This window comes from Callorhinus ursinus, unplaced genomic scaffold (assembly GCF_003265705.2).
Source record: "Callorhinus ursinus isolate GAN/ISIS: 27379988/994484 unplaced genomic scaffold, GSC_fseal_2.0 scaffold18, whole genome shotgun sequence".
In the NCBI taxonomy this organism is placed as follows: Eukaryota; Metazoa; Chordata; class Mammalia; order Carnivora; family Otariidae; genus Callorhinus; species Callorhinus ursinus.
Window position 1 is genome coordinate 1,312,727 of NW_027397080.1, and position 16,934 is coordinate 1,329,660.

Consider the following 16,934-nt stretch of genomic DNA (forward strand, 5'->3'; position numbering starts at 1 on the left):
GGGGGAGTAAAAAATACAAACAAGCCAGCATAAATATTTGAACCCTGAAAGATGATGTTTAACTGAGTGATGTTAGTACAAGTAAAGATTAATTATATTTGCTCTTCCACAACATATTACCAAAGATTAGTTTGCATAAAAGTAAAGCAGACAAGACAAAATTATTAAGGATCATCAAATAATGGTGAAATTTTGGTCAAGAGAAGTTTTTTTAATAAATCTTAAATTTCTAGATTTTTACCCAATTTTTAAGTCAATAAAGTTGGTCTACATTGCATCTTTGACCAAAGGTTTGCACCTATTGGATTTAAAAGGCCAAATATTGAAGGATCATCCACCAATGCAATTGCTTTGTCTTTGCCTCTGTCAACAGAACCTCCTGAATCCTTTCAGCCTCACAGAGGATGGAGGAAATTTTCACAGGGAATCTTGACCTGGTAAGATGTAACATCCTTTGTCCCTGTTGTAGCTGCAGCACAGAAGCAATGCCTGGCAGTTAGCAGGCATTCAAAACATATTTGTTGCATAAATGAATGAATGAATAAATCTCTTTACTCATCATAATCATTCAGATGTTAAAAGCTTTTCCAGATGCCTAAGTAGGAATAAATGCATAACTAACACTATCTGGTGAAAATAGGGAAAGTCTGAATTATGCTAACATCAGCCAGACAAATGCAATGAGCTACTGTGTTATTGTTTGTTTGCTCATATTTAAATTTTCTTCACAAAAATATAATTTTTGTTTTACAACTGTGTGGTCAATTAGGGGTGTGGCTGATTCTGTGGACTGGCTTATTCAACATCTGTTCTAGTCTTATTATAGTGTGTCTTCCTGGAATGCTGAAAACTAAAAAGCTTAAAACTACATTTTCCAGAGTCTTTTGCTGCTAGGGTTTTGAATGAGATTTGGGTTCCTTCAATCAAATGTATGCACCTGGGACCTGAAAATGAACTGAGTTAAGAGGGGAAAGAAAGGGAAAGTTGAGGCATCTGTCTTGCTGGTCCTGATGGTTTAAAGGGAAGCAGCTTGGTCTAGACCTGTAAGCAGAGGTGATGGCTCCTTCATTTGGCAGGTAGCTTCCTGATGTGGAAAAGGTGGCATGATTCCAGAGCTGTGGCTACTACTGGTGACTCCCTGATTCAGCAGGTAGCCTCTTGTTCTTGGCAGGAGCAGCAACCAGGTCCTTTATAGCTCAGTTCTGCCATGTGGCTTAGAAATTGTTCCTGGAAGATCACCTAGACTCAGTTTCTTCAGCCCATCTAACAATATTGTAAGCCATTTGATACCTTGCAATAAACCCTTCCTGCCCCAAGGAGTTGTTTCTTTTTTTCCTCTGCCACTGAACTTTATTTATTTATTTATTTATTTTTAAAGATTTTATTTATTTATTTAATTGACAGAGAGAGAGAGACACACACACAGTGAGAGAGGGAACACAAGCAGGGGGAGTGGGTGAGGGAGAAGCAGGCTTCCCGCTGAGCAGGGAGCCCGATGCGGGGCTTGATCCCAGGACCCTGGGATCATGACCTGAGCTGAAGGCAGTCGTTTAACGACTGAGCCACCCAGGTGCCCCTCTGCCACTGGACTTTAACTGAAGAGCAAGGGACTGAGAATTACTCTACAACTGACAAAATTACTTTTTTAACTTTTTTTTTTTTTTTATAGAGAGAGAACACATGTGAGCAGGGTGGGGGTAGGGGGTAGGGGCAGAGGGAGTGAGAGAATCTCAAGCAGGCTTCTCACTCAGTGCTGAGCCCAACACAGCGCTCAATTTCATGACCTGTGATCATGACCTGGGTCAAAATCAACAGTCGGATGCTTAACCAACTGAGCCACCCAGGCATTCTCCCAATTATTATTAGAATATAGATGTACTTTAATATTTATGAAATTCCACATACTTTATTGTCAGGGAGATCCAGTTTCAAACAAAAATATGTGCTCCTGAAATAATCTGTATATTGGTTTAAAAAAAATCCTACCAAACTTGATTTCTATTGAAGTACTCTTTTGTTTGCTAATGCTATTAGGACTGCTGTTTCCATGTAACAGAATTCTATTGGATTTAAGCAAAAGAAAAATGAATTTATATAAGGATACAGGTCCTTTCATAGAATGCAAGGGCAAGGATGCATCTGGATCTCAGAAATGGCCTGGAGCCAAGGACTGCAGTGCTATAGAGAACCTGGGAAACCCTCTCACCAGTTCTCACTATTGTTTCTCTCTGAATATCTGCTTCATTCCTTTTCACTACTAACTTTCTCTGCATCACAATCAACAGGGTTAAAAAAGGGACTCCATCTCCACTTACATACCCTCCCTTTCAGAGAACAGAATCTCCTAGACTCAATTCCAGAATCTTGAGGAAAGACTATAAGTAGCCCACTTCAGTCAGGTGCGCAGTTCAGCTAAGTTCCACAACTCTAGAGGTTGCCATTCACTTTGTTTTCTAGGCAAAAGGCATCTGTGGAGCACATTTTCTAGACTAGGATGTGAATCATGCCTCTTAGAGTTGTGCCACTACCTACTCTCAACCAGTCAGCTGGAGTCTGGAGTCAGAGTCCTGTTGTGGGAACCTGGCAGTGGGTGCTCTTCTCCTGAAATCATATAGATTGTGGATAGGGGGAGGGTGGATCTGTAGTAAGGGCAAGTTATCATGCATGGGGGAATTATTGGGAGCTCAGGAGACAAGCTCACTGATGTTCATTATAAGAATGATATACTGATTTTAACTATATTAGACCAGCCATAGACAAACTACAGCCCATAGGCCAAATCCAGGCTGCCCCTGGTTTTTGTAAATACAGTTTTATTGGAACACAACCACAGCCATTTGTTTCTGTTGTCTACAGCTGATCTTGTGCTACACTGGCAGAGTGGAGTAGTAGCAGCAGAGAACATACATTTCACAAAGCTACCATATTTACTATCTGGCCCTTCACAGAAAAAGTTTGTTGACCTCTGTGTTAGACCCCTGCTGCTCAAAATGAGGCCCTGAAGCCAGGCGTCTCAGTATCACCAGGGAGCTTGTCCGGCCTACACTTGGAACTACTGAATCAAAACCTGCTTTCTGCACCGCCCCCCCGCCCGCCCCACGCACTGAGGCATTCATTTGCATTTATGTATTACATCCCTAGGTAAAGAATCCCAGGATTTTCCCTCCTGTGTGTTTTCATCTTGCATCTTCATGGTCCATGATACCAGCTATCAGTATAATGAAACCAAACCAAGTGGATAGAAACAGGTTATTCTGCCATTTTTCTAGATCTTTGAATTGCATATCATATTCTAGATCACTCCACACTTGTTTAACCTCATAAGGTTCACGACAACTTTCCCAGTTCTGTGATCATCAATGATTTCAAATTCACCAACATAACTATGCTTCAGCATCACAGCTAGAAACTGGACGATGACTTTGGAGCATGGCCTAATAAGAACCTAGTGTTTGCCTCTCTTCAGCATTGTTGTTATTCTTGAGAGCATCAGTCAGGACATTGATATGCACCATTATACACATGGAAAGATGGCACTGACAGAGTCTGCTGTTTAACAAGATCCCCAGGTGATTTGGAGGCACATTAAGGTTTGAGAAGCACTATATTAAACTCCTCAATGAGCACAATCAATACTATTGAAAGTTTTGTTTCACACAAGCCTCTTTTAGCTCATGGGACATGATGCAATCCCCCAGGTACATTAGACTAGTGTGCCACTCTCCCTGGATTTGCTGTAGCGATTTTTTAAAAAGATTTAAAAAAAAAATTTTTTATTAGAGAGAGAGAGTACAAACAGGGGGAGCAGCAGGTAGAGGGAGAGGGAGAAGCAGGCTCCCCGCTCAGCAGGGAGCCTGACGTGGAGCTCAATCCCAGGACCCTGGAATCATGACCTGGGCCGAAGGCAGGCACTTAACCGACTGAGCCACCCAGGAACCCCTGTAGTGATTTTCTTTAGACTGCGTCAGAGCAGAGTATCATTATCATCAACCAGAATCAGCCTGGACAAAGGGGTATCCAGTTACAGTTTGTTATGTGCCTACTGACTCATTCAGTTGTGACAAATATTTATTGAGGGCATACTCTGTGCCAGCCATTGGACTACAAATGCGGAACAAATTGGCACACTCTCAGTCAGCCCTCATGGTGTTGTGAAGCTTTCATACATCATCTTATTTAATTCCTTCTATAACCTATGATGTAGGTACTTTAATCCTCATGAGAAAACTGAGGCATAGGGAGACTATTTTGCTCAAAGTCATATGGCTGGTGAGTGGCAGAGCTGAAAATTGAACCAAGTCTATCTGATACCATGGTTTATGCTTTTTCCTATGTAACATTGCTAAACATGATTCTAGGAGATTATAATCTAAATTAGATCTATAGCCTGAGAGCCAGTGTTTTATAGATAAGAAACAGTACTCTTATCTCCCACTTCCCAGATACGGCCAAGATGATGCCGCAAGATTAGGGCAGGCTAGAAACCAGAGGAGCCGAGCTCTTCTCCTAAGACCTTCTCTTCAGAAGTGACAGACCTGACACCTTTATCTGCGAGAAAGACAGATGACTCTGGTTCAGTCACTCCTTCCAGACACTTGAAGTGAGAAATTCACCTGAGGTTCTAGGGTAGGATAAAAAAAAAAAAAGCACTGCCCTGAGGAGAATAGGGATCAGGGTAAACGCTGCTTCCTCCATGGGACTCTCAGGGTGAATCCCATTCACTGGAATCACCTTACCTTTCTGAATCTCCCTTCTACCTCTTCTATACATCTCCTCAACTCCTCCCTTCTTGCCTTGCTCCTCAATCATTCCATTGTACCCTCTTGAACTTCCATTCTGTGACCTACAAATATACTTCTCCTATACACCTATCTCTTCAGCTGGAGAAGAGAGATGAAGCAGAGAAAGGGGTGAGAAGTGGGGTGATCAGGACACAAGTGCATGATGGAGAGAGAAATACACAGGTGAAAATGGTGTAAAAATGGCTAAATTTGTAATGTGAGTATCACTGGGTAAAAATTTTTATCTTATTTTTTAAAGATTTTATTTATTTATTTATTTATTTGAGAGAGAGGGAGAGTGAGAGAGAGAACACACAAGCAAGGAGAGGGGCAGAGGGAGAGGGAGAAGCAGACTCCCTGCTGAGCCGGGAGCCAGATGCTTCCATGCGGAGCTCGATCCCAGGACCCTGGAATCATGACCTGAGCCCAAGGCAGATGCTTAACCAACTGAGCCACGCAGGCACCCTCTGGGTAAAAAATTTTAAAGCTAGATTAATTTTCAGGAATGTAACAGTACTAAATGGGCATTAATTTCCCTTCGCCAGCTGCAGTGACACACAATTAGATATTTTAATCCTATGCCTAAAGCATTACTGTTCAGAAAAAGTAAGGCAGGTAATGGAAAAGTTGCAAAATCCAGCAGCTAGAATCAGAAGTGCTCTTCTTCCAAGAATTGGATCTAAAGGAGACTGAGAGTCAAGCACCCAGGAAGGGAGAGGTGAGGCACAAATGGGAGGAGAGGAGGGTAGAGGTGATGTAATACTAAGTAGAAGAAAGTCTGGCAATTAGGAGAGAAAGGAAGTCATTTGACATTGAAAAGTGCCTGGCATGGAAGATGAGAACCTGGCAAGGGGCAGACAGGTGACGAATCAATTACAACAAATCTTGCCTGCCATTATCTGGGCTTTGGAAATAAGTTGATGAGGCTTGGATTTAATAAATATTAAAATTCTAAAAACACTTAACTGCTGAGGGAGGCTGTGTAGCAATCACCATATGAATAGATTTCTAAGGCTAGACTAGACACCCATCTATTATGGATGGTTTGAGACTAACACATCCATCCTGCTACCACAGAGAGAATTTAATGACCCTGCAGGCCTTCCTTCCAAACTTCTAAAAAGCTGGGGTGGGTGGAGGGAGGGAGGTTAAATGGTACTAACTTTCATTCTGTGGTTTTATCACAGATTCCCTGCCATTAATTCAGATACAATTGATGAGTATTTTCTCTAAACAAAAGAAAAGATTTAGTTGTTGGTCTTTTCATGAACATTGCTGTTCAATCTTTATACACCTTTTTCTACAGTTATTGCCCTACATTTGTATACCCCTAAACACAGTAAAGTTCTACTAGATAAGTTTATTTCGAATTCACAATAACTTGAACAGGGGCTGGGTTAAAATTGAACCTTGCCTAACAAACCCTTTCCATCATAGATTAAAATTCATATTTTAAACAAAATTTGGGATTTAGAATGACAAATTTCCTTGAAGACTATTTATTTTTTTAAAAAGATTTTTATTTATTTATTTGTCAGAGAAAGAGAGCACAAGCAGGGAGGCGGCAGGCAGAGTAAGAAGCAGGCTCGCTGCTGAGCAAGGAGCCCGACATGGGACTCCATCCCAGGACCCTGGGATCACGACCTGAGCTGAAGGCAGACATTTTACCAACTGAGCTACCCAGGCATCCCTCCTTGAAGGGTGTCCTGTGATAGCAAACTAAAGTGATGATTACCCTCTGCAAAAGCCTTTTTAGGAGAGATTGTTCCCAAGTTTATCTCCCCACTAGACTATGAACTCCATGAGGGCAGGGGCTTTCTGGGTGTTCCCACCATTTAACCCAGGTTGGCTCATAAAGGATATACAGTGAGTTTTCTGATAAAATCAGTCAATGGACAACTTGCTGGAATTTGGAAGCCCTGTCTTAGGACATGATGAGAACTATCTTATATTAGGAAGTTTTACTTAGGTTTTTATCCAAGTTCCTCCAAATGATCTAGGACAAGTCACTCAACCTCAGAGCCTCAGTTTTCTCATCTGTAAAGTAAGGATAGTGATAGTACCTATGACATAGAGTTATTGTGAGGATTCAGTGAGATAATGTACTGTCCTATTAGATTCCAAGTCTCCTATAAAGCAGGGCTGTCTATTATTTACAATAGCCAAGACATGCAAGCAACCCAAGTGTCTATCCATAGATGAATGGATAAAGAATATTTATATAATATATATATATAATGAAATATTACTCAGGCACTCTTGCCATTTGGAACAACATGGATGGACCTAGGGTATAATGCTAGACAGAATAAGTTAGTTAGAGAAAGACAAATACTATATGATTTCACTCATATGTGGAATTAAAGAAACAAAACAAATGAACACACAAAAAAGAGATAAACAAAAACAGACTCTTAAAATACAGAGAACAAACTGGTGGTTGCCAAAAGGGAGTTGGGTGGGGCAATGGATAAAATAGATAAAGGGGATTAGAGTACCCTGACTGTGATGGGCACTGAGTAATGTATATACTTGTTGAATCATATTGTACATCTGAAACTAATACAACATTGTATGTTAGTTATACTTAAAAATTATACTTAAAAAAACCCAACCTCGGTGCCATTTATATTTGGGGTGGGATAATTCTTTGTTGTGGGGGTACTGTATTGTGTCTTGTAGGATGTTTAGCAGCATCTCTAACTTATACCCTCTAGATGCCAGTAATACATCCCTACACTCAGTTTTTAACAGCCAAAAATGTTTCCAGATATTGCCAAATGTCCCCTGAGAGGTAAAATCACCCCTGGTTGAGAACCACTTCTATAAAATTATTGTCATTAATGTATTATAGGTGCAAAGATAGACAAATAGATCTATGGAACAGAAGAGACCAAAAATAGACTTCTTCAAATATGGAATGTGATAAATGATGAAGATGAAATTCCATGCCAAGGAATAGGTGGTTTATTAAATGGTGCTGGAGCATTTGATTGAAGAAAATTACAATCTTATACCATTCATAAAAACTTCTACAAGAAAATATGGGTGAATATCTTCATTTCAGGGTATGAAGGATTTCTTAATTTTATTTTGTATATATTTAAAAAGATTTATTTATTTGAGAGAGAGAGAGAGAGCGAGCAGGAGGAGGGGCAGAGGGATCTCATGACCCTGAGATCATGACCTGAGCTGAAACCAAGAGCTGGATGTTTAACTGACTGAGCCACACAGGCGCCCTAAGTATGAAGGATTTCTTAAACAGGACACAAAAAGCACTTGGATAAAAACCTAAGTAAAACTTCCTAATATAAGATAGTTCTCATCATGTCCTAAGACAGGGCTTCCAAATCCCAGCTAAGTGGCAAATTGGAGGAAATTACTTGTGACCCAAATATCCAACAAAAGATATACATTTATAATATAATGAAGAAGTACCAATCAACACCTAATGCTGACTGTATTAGTTGCCTAGGCCTGCTGTAATAGATTGCCACAAACCGAATAGCTTAAAAACCAGAAACTTATTTTCTCACAGTCCTGGAGGCTAGAAGTTCAAAATCAAGGTGTCAGCAAGACTAATGCCTTCTAATGTCTCTAAGGGAGAATCATTCCATGCCTCTCTCCTAGTTTCTGGTGGTGGCCATCAATCCTTGGCATTTCTTGGTTTATAGCTGTATCACTCCAATCTCTACCTCTGTCTTCACATGCCCTTATTCCCTGTCTCTGTCTGTATCTTAACATGGGCTTCTTAGGACACCAATCATTATATTTGGGGTCCACCCTAATCTAGTATGACTTCATCTTAACTTGATTACATCTGCAAAGACTGTACTTACAAGTAAGGTCTCATTTGAGGTTCTGATGGGACACTAGTCAGCCTCTTACAGTCTGCCATCTGAACCCCCAAATTCACATCTGTTCCATATGCAAAAAAACATTTATCTCATCCTAACATCCCCCAAAGTCTTAAATTATTCTGGTATCAACACTAAACCTCAAATCTCATAATATAAATAATGTAAATCAGGTATTAGTGAGACTCTGGGTATGGTCTACTCTGGAACAAAATTCCTTTCCATCTATGGACCTCTGAACCTAGAAAACAATTTGTCTGATTCCAAAATACAATGGTGAGACTGACATAGGATAGATACACCCATTCTGAAAGGGAGAAAATGGAAGGAACAAGAGAAACTAGTTGTCTCAAGCAAGTTCAAAACCTAGCAGGGAAATTCCATTTGGTTTCGAGACCTGAGAATCATTCTTTGTGGCTTGATCTGTCCTCTGGGCTGGAGGAGGCCTCTTTAGCCTGTGCCTCTGGGTCCATCTCTTTGTCCTCTGCCTCTATGTCTACAGTACTGCCCTTGGAGTCATTCTTCCTTTTACTTGAGGCATAGCACATATTTGCAATTGAGTACAACTCATTTCCTGCTGGTAGAATCTTTGAAGTCTGACAGCCTTCCTTCATTTAGTTCTGTCTCTGGTCCCTTCTGTCCAAACTGGCAGTGTTTCTGCTGATATACTATTCTCAAAAAACTGTATTGATCTTCCATATATGTCAAGGGGATCCACATCATTACATAAGAGGGTTCTCCAAAGATCCTTCTAGGAGAACCCATTTCTATTCCTGGATTCTGCTGAGATAGTTGATTAGATCCATAAGTCACAAATTTAATCTCCTCAGCAAAAGTTTATCCAGCAACACTCTTGGTTCTATTTTCAGAACACACTATCTCAATAGGCTGAGAAATCTCCAAATCATCAAGTGCTGGTTCCTTTTTGTTTAATAATTCCTTCCTCAATTTATCTATTTCCTCTCACATTTTACTATAAGTAATAAGGAGAAATCAGGCCACACCTTCCATACTTTTCTTGGAAATTGTTTGAGCTAAATATCTAAGTTCATTGCTTACAATTTCTACTTTCCACACAACAGTAAAACACAATTGAGCCAAGTTGTTTGCCATCTTATAACAAGGATTGCTTTTCTTTCAGTGTCCGGTAACAGGTTCCTCATTTCCTCTAAGATCTCACCAGAAGCACCTTAGTCTCCATATTTCCAAAAAAGTCTCTTCAAGGCAATCTGGGCTTTTTCTATCATGTGCCTCAAAATTCTTCTAGCCTCTACCAATACCTAATTCCAAAACTACTTCTACAATTTTAGGTATTTGTTACAGCAGTGCTCTACTTTCTAACACCAAAATCTGTATAAATCCGCATCAGTTAGAGTTCTCCAGAAACACAGAACCAATATGGAAGATATTGGAGAGGAGAGAGACAGAGGCAGGCTGGAAACTTAAGGAGGAGTTGATGCTGCAGTTTTGCACTCTTGAGACAGAATTTCTTCTCTGGGAAGGCTCAGATTTTGCTCTTAAAGCCTTTCAGCTGATTAGATGATATCTACTACATCAATGGGGGTAATCTACTTAAAATCAACTGATTGTTGATGTCAACCACATCTACAAAACATCTTCAGAGCAATACCTAGATTAGTGTTTGATTAAAAAATTGGGTACTGTAGCCTAGTCAAGTTGACATATAAAACTAACCATTAACACCAACCATAGAATAATGGACAAATAATAATAGCTAATTCATAAAAGAAGAGACCCAAATAGTCAGTAGCACAGTAAATTTGCACAACCACATAGAAATTTAGATTTCTGGGGGCTCCTGTGTGGCTCAGTTGGTTAAGCAACTGCCTTTGGCTCAGGTCATGATCCCAGAGTCCTGGGATTGAGCCCCGCATCAGGGTCCCTGCATCAGCTCCCTTCTCCCTCTTCTGTGCCCCCCTGCCCCGCTTGTGCCCTCTCTCTCTATCTCTCTGTCAAATAAATAAATAAAATCTTTTTTAAAAAGACATTTAGATTTCTGTGTAAGTAGGGGCTGGATCGGAAAACAGGAACCATTTTATGTTTTCTAGGTATGAAGGTTTAATATATGAATTAGGGGCTTATACAACCATTGGAAGAGCAGAAGAGTAAAGGTTGGAGAAACCACCATCAAAGATCAGGTCCTACCAAGAAATGAGTAGTTCTCAAGAGCTTGCTGAGAAGGTGCCATAATTCTCAAGAACCTGAGAGCCAATTGTCTTAGTCTGCAGTAGTGAAGCAGAAGCAGACAGTGTTCAAGAGCTCTCTAGGAAGCTACTATGGCTTTCATGCCTTCTCACATATCTGGCTGTAATTGACTTCAGAGAATAATGGTATTCCTCTGCTACTCTCCATTTCATATCTTTACATGCCTCAGACTATTAGACTCCTGGAAAATTCATCAATGTAACAGTCTCCTTAGTTTTTATAATGTTTATTTTCTGCCCTCTGGCATGCCCATGTCTTACAAAGGCTTCCAGGTAATTGTTGTTGTTGTTTTTTTAAAGATTTGATTTATTTATTTGACAGAGAGAGACAGCGAGAGAGGGAACACAAGCAGGGGGAGTGGGAGAGGGAGAAGCAGGCTTCCCGCTGAGCAGGGAGGCCCCATGCGGGGCTCAATCCCAGGACCCTGGGATCATGACCTGAGCCAAAGGCAGACGCTTAACGAATGAGCCACCCAGGCGCCCCCTAAGGTAATTGTTAAGCAATTTCCTGTTCATTAGGTATAGTCAGCAAGATGTTATCAAGGTAGTGAATCAACTACCTATGGAAGTTGGTTACATAATATGGAAAGATGATATGATCAAAGTCTCTATACAGTCTAGATTATGACAGAGAATTGGAGAGTTGACACAGACTTGAGACAAGATAATGAAGGTGTATTGTTTCTGCCAAGTAAAAGTGCCCTGCCCTGGTTATCTTTGCCCATGTGCGCCCCCTGCCCCCATGCACACCAGAACGAGAGATGCCTGCCTTATCTCTTAACAATTAAGTGCTCCCCTTGGCCTCCATCACTCTTACCACACATTGAATTCAGGAAGCCCATTTCAATGACAGCATTTCCCACTGTCTTGCAGAGAATGGCAATACAGAGCCTTTCAGGGATGCTAGTGTTCCCTTCCCAATGCATTTTTCAGTCTGGTGAAAGGAGTGCATTTTTAAGACTGCTATAACTGATCATTTTGCCATCTTCAAACCAGAAGTTCTATTCCTTGCCCTTTTCAAACCACTTAATTTGGCTTTCATTCCTATCATTCCAATGCTCTTATTAAGATTACTAATAATCTCATGTTGCTAAATCCAAAGGACACTATAACCTTTAGCAGCATTTAACAATTTCTGTTCTTGGCTTTAATATTGCCATTCTCTTTTGGAGTTCCCTGTACATCTCTGCTTCTCTGTCTTAAGCCTGGCTCTTCCTCCACCATTCATTCTTTTTTTTTTTTTTTAAAGATTTTACTTATTTATTTGAGAGAGAGAGAGAGAGAATGAGAGATAGAGAGCACGAGAGAGAAGAGGGTCAGAGGGAGAAGCAGACTCCCTGCCGAGCAGGGAGCCCGATGTGGGACTCGATCCCGGGACTCCAGGATCATGACCTGAGCCGAAGGCAGTCGCTTAACCAACTGAGCCACCCAGGCGCCCCTCCACCATTCATTCTTTAGTGTTAAGAGTACCTTAGGACTATTTCCTCAGCTCTTCTCTTTTCTTGCCACACAAACCATTCTCCTTAGGTCATCTCATACATCTCAGGTCTTTACTTGGGTTGTGCTCTCTTCCTAGAATACTCTTCACTCCCTTGCTATCTGACTAATTTCTGCCAGTCTTTAGATGTTAGCCTAAATGTCACTTTCTGAGTCTAAGACTTCCTTGATGCCTTGTACTAGGTTAGGAACCCTTTTGAACACTCAGAATTTTCTCTTTACAATAATTACATTTCTAATTACTTATTCATGTCTCATTTCTCATTAAATTGTAAGTACCTTGAGAGCAGGAGCAGTATTAATACCTAACATAATGTCTGGCATATAGGTGGTGCTCAATAAATATTTATAGATTATTCATAGATGAATATGTGGAAGTGTCAAATTGGATTTCATTTCAAATTGCTGAAAAACTGTGGTCCAACCTTATTTGTTGAATAATATATATTACCCAGAATTTATAATACCTTCTTTTTCTTATATTCTTATATACTAAATCTATTTCTAGGCAATATCTTCAATCTTATTGCTCTATGTGTATAAATATGCCAACATCATGCTATTTTTTAAAATAAACTTTTATTTTAGAATAATTTTAGATTTACAGAAAAGTTATAATGAGAGTACAGAGAGCTCCGGTATACCCCTGACTCAGTTTCCCCCATTGTTAACATCTTACATTAATTACCATGGTACATTTGTCAAAACTAAGAAACTAACATTGGTACATTATAATTAGCCAAATGCAAGACTTTGAGTTTCACCCATTTTCCTATTAACGTTTTCTTTCTGTTTCAATCCAGAGCATTTAGTTGTTATGACTTAAAAATTTTTTTTAAATTTTAAATTTTTAATTTTTTGCCATAAAAAAAGATTTTATTTGCTTATCAGAGAGAGAGAGCGCGCACGCACACACACAAGCAAGGGGAGCAGCAGGCTTCTTGCTCATCAGGGAGCCCGATGCGGGCTCGATCCCAAGACCCTGGGATCATGACCTGAGCCAAAGGCAGACACTTAACTGACTGAGCCACCCAGGAGTCCCTAACTTCTATTAGTCTCTCTGGTATATGGCAGTTTCCTAATCTTTCCTTGTTTCTCATGACTTTGATGGTCTTGAGATGTACTGGCTAAGCATTATGTAAAATGTCCCTGAATCTGAGTTTGTCTAATGTTTTTCTCATGATTAAACTGCATTTATGAGCTGATGCCCTTCTCTGCATATCCCATCAGGGGTAAATGATAGTCAGTTGACATCACTGATGATGTTAACTTTCATCATGTGGTTAAGGTCACGTTTGCCAAGTTTCTTCACTGTAAAGTTACTGTTTTTTCCCTTTCCCTGCCCTATCCTTTCATAGAGAGTTAGCAAGTATAACCGACCCTTGGAAGGGAGAGGGCAGAAAATAAGCTATGCATCCTAGGGGTGGAATCTCTACATGTGTTATTTGGAATTCTTCACTGTTTTAATTATAGTTTTTAAAACATTTAAAGTTTCTTGAAGAGAGGATCTTCACTCATTTTTTGTTTTATATTCTTCCAGAAGATATTCAAATTATCTTTAAATCATGTTATAATTAAAAAATTAATTTGAAGATGATTAGAATTTAAAAATACACTAATTGGAAGAAGGATTGACATCCAGGAATATGGTAATGTCTCTATTTAGTCAAATCTTCCTTTATATCTCTAGGAATTATTATATGCTGATAATATGTTCTGGAAGCACATAAACAGATATGCAAGAATCTGCTTTGTAGTCAGACACTGCAGTCCTGTGTCTTGAGAGTCTGCCTGAAGCCTGAAATAACGTCCAGGTTGCTCCAGGGAAGAAACTTATCAGAGATATAAACTTGTTACTGAATTTTGCTACATCAGAGTAAATTATACAGAAAACACAATTACAAAACCCTGAATGAGGTTTAGGGAAAAGGCTGATAAAAACCATATATTCCTGAGCTCAGGGACCAGGTTTGCTTAATCTTTTTATTCCCCACTGCTAGGACACATTGGTACGCATGGGCACTTGTTGAATGTCTGTCGAATAATCAAATAAAGCAGTGAATAAATATTCACTGAAAGTCTTGGTCTTAAACTTTTGGCCACACAAGATGTGGTTTTTCTTTTTTTCAGCCTTAGTGATACTGTTTTATTTATTTATTTATTTATTTATTTATTTATTTAAATTTCAGTATAGTTAACATGTAGTGTTATATTAGTTTCAAGTGTACAATATAGTGATTCATCATTTCTATACATTACTCAGTGCTCATCATGATGAGTGTGCTCTTTAATCCCCATCACCTATTTCATCCATCCCTCCACCCACCTCCCCTCTGGTAATCATCAGTTTGTTCTCTATAGTTAAGAGTGTGTTTTCTGATTTATCTTTTTTTCTTTGTTCATTTGTTTTCTTTCTTAAATTCCACCTATGAGTGAAATCATATTGTGTTTGTCTTTCTCTGACTGACTTATTTCGCTAAGCATTATACTTTCTAGATCCATTCACATTGTTGCAATGGCAAGACTTCATTCTTTTTTTATGGCTGAATAATATTCTATTGGATATATACCACATCTTCATTATCCATTCATCTATCCATGGACACTTGGGCTGCTTCCATCATTTGGCTATTATAAATAATGCTGTAATAAACACAAAGGTGTATATATCTTTTCAAATTAGTGTTTTCATATTCTTTGGGTAAATACCCAGTAGTGTAATTACTGAATATTGGGTAATTCTATTTTTACTTTTTTGAGGAACCTCCATACTGTTTTCAAGAGTGGCTGCACTAGTTTGCATTCTCACCAACAGTGCAACAGGGTTCCTTTTTCTCCACATCCTCACCAACACTTGTTTCTTGTGTTTTTTGTTTTTAAAAAAATTTTTAAAGTAAACTCTACCTCCAACATGCAGCTTGAACTCATGACCCTGAGATCAAGAGTTGCATGCTCTACTGACTAAGCCAGCCAGGCATCCCTGTTTCTTATGTTTTCGATTTTTGCCATTCTGACAGGTGTGAGACGATATCTCATGGTGTTTTTTGTTTTGTTTGTTTTTTAAGATTTTATTTATTTTTTTTAAGATTTTATTTATTTATTTGATAGAGGGAGACACAGCAAGAGAGGGAACACAAGCAGGGGGAGTGGGAGAGGGAGAAGCAGGCTTCCCACTGAACAGGGAACCCAATGCGGGGCTCAATCTCAGGACCCTGGCATCATGACCTGAGCCGAAGGCAGATGGTTAACAACTGAGCCACCCAGGTGCTCCTTAAGATTTTATTTCTAAGTTATCTCTACACCCAATGTGGGGCTCGAACTCACGACCCCATGATCAAGAGTCACATGCTCATGTACACAATAGCCAAACTATGGAAAAAGCCTAGATGTCCATTGACAGATGAATGGATAAAGAAGATGTGATATATATATATAATGGAATGTTACACAGCCATCAAAAATGAAATCTTGCCATTTGCAACAATGTGGTTGGAACTAGAGGATTATGCTAAGCGAAATAAGTCAATCAGAGAAAGACAAGTATCATGTGATCTCACTGATATGTGGAATTTAAGAAACAAGGCAGAGGATCATAGGGGAAGAGAGGAAAAAATGAAACAAAATGAAACCAGAGAGGGAGACAAACCATAAGAGACTCTTAATCATAAGAAACAAACTGAGTGTTGCTGGAGGGGAGGGGGGTGGAGGGATGCGGTAACTGGGTGATGGACACTGGGGAGGGTATGTGTTGTAATGAGCACTGGGTGTTATATAAGACTGATGAATCACAGACCTGTACCCCTGAAACCAATAATACATTATATGTTAATCAATTAATTAATTGAATTTAAATTTAAAGAAAAGAGTCGCATGTTCTTCCTACTGAGCCAGCCAGGTGGTTTGGATTTGCATTCCTACCCTCATGGTGGTTTGGATTTGCATTCCCTGATGATGAATGATATTGAGCATCTTTTCATGTGTCTGTTGGCCATCTGTATGTCTTCTTTGGAGAAATGTCTGTTTCTTTTTTAAATTGGATTATTATTATTATTATTATTTTGGTGTTAAGCTATATACCAAAGATGTGGGGTTTTTTTAAGATTTTTAATTTAAATATTTGACACAGAAAGAGAGAGAGCACAAGCAGGGGAGCAGCAGGCAGAGGGAGAAGTAGGCTCCTGCTGAGCAGGGAGCCTAATGCAGGACTCGATCCCAGGACCCTGGGGTCATGACCTGAGCTGAAGGCAGATACTTAACTGACTGAGCCACCCAGGCATCCCCAAAGATGTGTTCTGATCATTGTACATATCATTTTGATCATTGTATGTATCATAATCATTGATCATTGATACAACAGCTTCCATGGATGATTAATTTTACATGCTTAGATTATTTGAATGACTTGTCACTAGCTTTTTCATTAGTGTCAACAATGTTTACATTCAAGTTTAAATGATGACAGAGTCACTAGAAATGGCATAAATCTAACAGCATTGAAATTATGCTTATTATTGGCCCGACACATTGACATATAATTCTATAGAAGATACATTTAAAAAGCAGAATATAAAATC

At 39.4% G+C, this 16,934-nt stretch overlaps 1 long non-coding RNA gene across 5 annotated transcripts in view; it reads right to left on the reverse strand.

Annotated features, from left to right (window-relative positions):
- Positions 1-16,934, reverse strand: part of LOC141374402 (uncharacterized) — a 71,086-nt gene that overhangs the window by 18,684 nt on the left and 35,468 nt on the right. The window lies entirely within an intron of this gene.